Source organism: Myotis davidii, unplaced genomic scaffold (genome assembly GCF_000327345.1).
Source record: "Myotis davidii unplaced genomic scaffold, ASM32734v1 scaffold227, whole genome shotgun sequence".
In the NCBI taxonomy this organism is placed as follows: domain Eukaryota; kingdom Metazoa; phylum Chordata; class Mammalia; order Chiroptera; family Vespertilionidae; genus Myotis; species Myotis davidii.
This window is the reverse complement of record NW_006298519.1, coordinates 985,704-989,247: the sequence shown is the minus strand read 5'-3', so window position 1 is coordinate 989,247 and position 3,544 is coordinate 985,704. Positions and strand designations below refer to the sequence as shown.

The 3,544-nt window shown below is 52.8% G+C and overlaps 1 long non-coding RNA gene across 1 annotated transcript; it reads right to left on the bottom strand.

Moving 5' to 3' along the window:
• Nucleotides 1-34: 34 nt before the first annotated feature.
• LOC107184730 lies at nt 35-3,241 on the bottom strand. The gene is made up of 3 exons (XR_001515625.1): nt 2,918-3,241; nt 2,406-2,611; nt 35-478 (listed from the first exon to the last, which is right to left on the bottom strand). It is a non-coding gene; the product is annotated as an uncharacterized LOC107184730 (long non-coding RNA).
• Between the last annotated feature and the right edge of the window lie 303 nt (nt 3,242-3,544).

Here is a 3,544-nt window from a genome sequence, read left to right as displayed (position 1 = left end):
GAGGACTGCACTCACCTCTGAGCTGTCACTGTATCCCTGCTGGTGCCCCCCTCCTTCCCACCACCCCCACCACTCCCACCTGCAGTGACCACGTGATAGATGAACCCTGAGCTACTGTTGGGGTTAGCGCACTAGTCTGACCCCCTCCAGTAGCTCAGCGCAAAGCTTAACATGCAAATAAGGACGTACATGCTTCTCTTGAAAAACCAACAGGTTCTTTGGAAAGAGCCGCAGGGGAAGCGAGAGTAGGAAAGGGTGGTTACTGGGCTGCCCGCTGCTTTCTGAGGCTGAGGCAGCAGAGATGGGTGATGACGGAAGTGGTGGATGGAAGGGGCCCAGACAGCAGGGCTTTGCGATGAGTCAAGAGGAAACGCGCTCTTCAGTGTCACTGAGCTGAGCCTCTGGGCTTCTAGGAAGCATTTCCAAAGCCAAAGGTTCCCTCTTCAGTTCTACTGAAAATGACATCGAGTTTCCTCTCCTAGAAATGACGTGAGAGAGAAAAGATTTGTAACAAATCACTGAGAGGTTGTATGGCCAAGACATACATGATGGAAGTTGAGGTGGACTTGCCCCTGGGTCGGAAACTAGGGAAGGCCGTCTGCAACACGGATCATGCCAAAGGTTTGCAGCCCTGCAGCGGCATGGCACCCACGGTAACTCAGTGGGAGGGGAAACTCCAAGTTCACCACCATAAAACCCAAATAAATGCAAAAGGAGTCACACTTTCACTTGGCCTCATTGCCTTGGTCAAAGGAAGCTTCCGGCATCCACCTAGTTCAGAGTCCTGGGTGAGGGGGACAAAATACTTCAAGACACCAGATGGGTTCACTGAGGTCCCACGTGACTAAGTGATGGAGACTGATCGCCAGTGAACACGGGACTTGCAGACTTATTTTTAGACGCTCCCCACCCCTCCCCAGAGGCCCGAACCCTAATGTGCCCTGTGGTTGGCCAGAGAAGTGCGACCACATAGGCCACAGGTCTTGATTTCAGAGAATGACATGTTTCCACTGACAGATGAAGCGGGGCATTTTCAGAATAAACCCTGTGCTCACACTGGGCCTGAATACTGTGCTGTCACCCAGCCATCTCTATAAGCATAGGAAGGGCGGTAAGTAACAGACACTGGGGAAAGAGATGTGGAACTCATCATCGTTTCTAAGAAATCATAAAACTTCCGTCCAAAGAAGCAAGATAGCCCAGGAGCCTAAGATCAGACCTCGTTCACCACTGACACCCCAGACCTGGCTGACGGCCCCACGGAGAATGTCAATGTGGGGTGTCTCACTGCCACACACACAGCCACCCGCTGTGCACGACCAGAGCCTCCGGTCGGGGGGCCAGCATTGTCAGAGGAGGAGGGGAGCGCTGTTCTCAGGTCCGCCCAGCAGGGGCCGTTCTGGCATCAGCTCTGGCACAGCTGCCTGTGAGACGGTAGGAACAGTGCCCTCCCTTGGCTCAGCCTTGGGTCGTCCAGCCGCTTGGCCATGCCCACCTCTCTGGGTGAGCCTCTTCTTCCAGGCCTGGTCCCTGCCCATCTAAACAATGACATCCCTCCGGCTCCCAGAAATGTCTTCCGGGAACCCTGTGTCTTTGAAGCTGACCTTGGCCAGCACTCTTGATCCCACAGAACACCCACCTGGGTCAGGGAGACACCTCTCCCTAGAGGAACTAGTGTGGACCCTTTGAGTCCCCTGTGCGCAGGGCTGCCCCTCCCACACTAAGTTGAAGCCCAGCAACACAGATCCATAAATGAAGTATCAGGAAGGCCCAAGAGGGTCTCATTTTCCCATGGTGATTGCTGTAGCCTTTTATTCCCCTTCGCAAGTCGCATTCTTGAAACTCTAGGAATCGTCACTTTGGGGCATCATGACGCCCTGCGCACAAACTCAGTTGGCTCATCCGACGACGCCAGCCATCTCCCCAGACGGTCTGACCCTGCTCCCTCCTTTTAAGAACAGGGGCTGGGTCTGTTCAAACCCACCCACCACCAAAACAAGGGCCGCCCTGGGCAAGCAATGGTGCACCCCTCCCTTTCCTCTGGCAGCCACCCAACGGGGACAGCAAGGCCAAGTCTTTCCTGATTTGCAAGGAACTCTGGGTGGCCACACTTGGAGACGCAGCTGGTTGTGTCTCCAGGAGCCCACCACTTCAGCCCACCGCAGGTTGTCCCCCAAGCATGCCCAGCGCCTCTTTCTGAACCCCCTCCCTCTGCTCACCACCAGGAGTTGTCTTTCCTGGCACCTTCTTCTGAGTGCCCATGCCATCCGTGAGCAGCAGCAAAGAACCTGTTCCTGGGGCTACTCCTATCTCTTGCCGTTTCTTGTCCACCCCCAGTTTTAATTGAGCATGTACTATGTTCGTAGTCTGACCACCCGAGATCAAAAATGTAAAAGAGTTTGTACCTGCCCCAGAGACACCCGGAGAGCCCACGGGTGATGGTTGGGCATTATGATGCCAGCCCATAGCTCAGCAGAGGGTTAGGGAGGTCTTGTGCCAAAGGCCAGCTGGACTTCTGCAGAGGAATCTTCTTGTCCCTTGAAACATCTGAGTAGGCAGGGGCTTGCCAAAGATGGCCCTGAGTTTCTTTCTTCATCCCAGGGATTCATATCTAAGACGAGAGCCACCCAGGGACAATGGTAAACGCTCACACCTTCCAGGATTCCGAAATGATGACAAATCCCTGCCTGTGTTGGCAAAGTGGTCTCCCCCACTCCCACCCCACCCTGCCTCCCGCCCGCCCGCTGTCTGCACAAACTGTGCTCCGGGGAGAAATCCTAGCACCCATGTGGTGCCTGGCTACCCAGGACCTGCAAGGCTGCTGCCATGGCAACCTGAAGCCTGTCAGCCTGGACCCCTCATGGGACCTGAGGAAACCAAGGTGATACGGGCAGTGCCCAGACAAACAGGTACTTACTCGGCATGCCACGTGCGGGATATTCCTGCCCTTTCTTCCTAGGATGGCATGTCCTTAGGTGGCCAAACTGCTCCTACAAAAAACTATTCTTTATTTCCACACCCAAATCCTATTCATCTTTTTAAAAAGATCCCAAGACTAAATTCACATAATCTGATCTAATGTATGTCCATAGAGTTGCCTGTATTAATCATTCAACTCTGCCTAAAAGATTAAAATTGGCCCCCAAATATAGTTACACAATATTCCAATAATAAGCCTAGCTACAAACCAAAGCGATTTAAAATGTTTACTTACAAATTATTTTTTTAAACCTGACTTCATTGTTTGATTCTTTTTTTAAAATATATTTTTATTGATTTTTTACAGAGAGGAAGGGAGAGAGATAGAGAGTTAGAAACATCGATGAGAGAGAAACATCGATCAGCCGCCTCCTGCACATCCCCCACTGGGGAAGTGCCCGCAACCCAGGTACATGCCCTTGACCGGAATCGAACCTGGGACCCTTCAGTCCGTAGGCCGACGCTCTATCCACTGAGCCAAACCGGTTTCGGCCATTGTTTGATTCTTATATGTGCCCTGACCAGGGATCAAACGCCCAACCTCGGTGTATCTGTACGAGGGTCT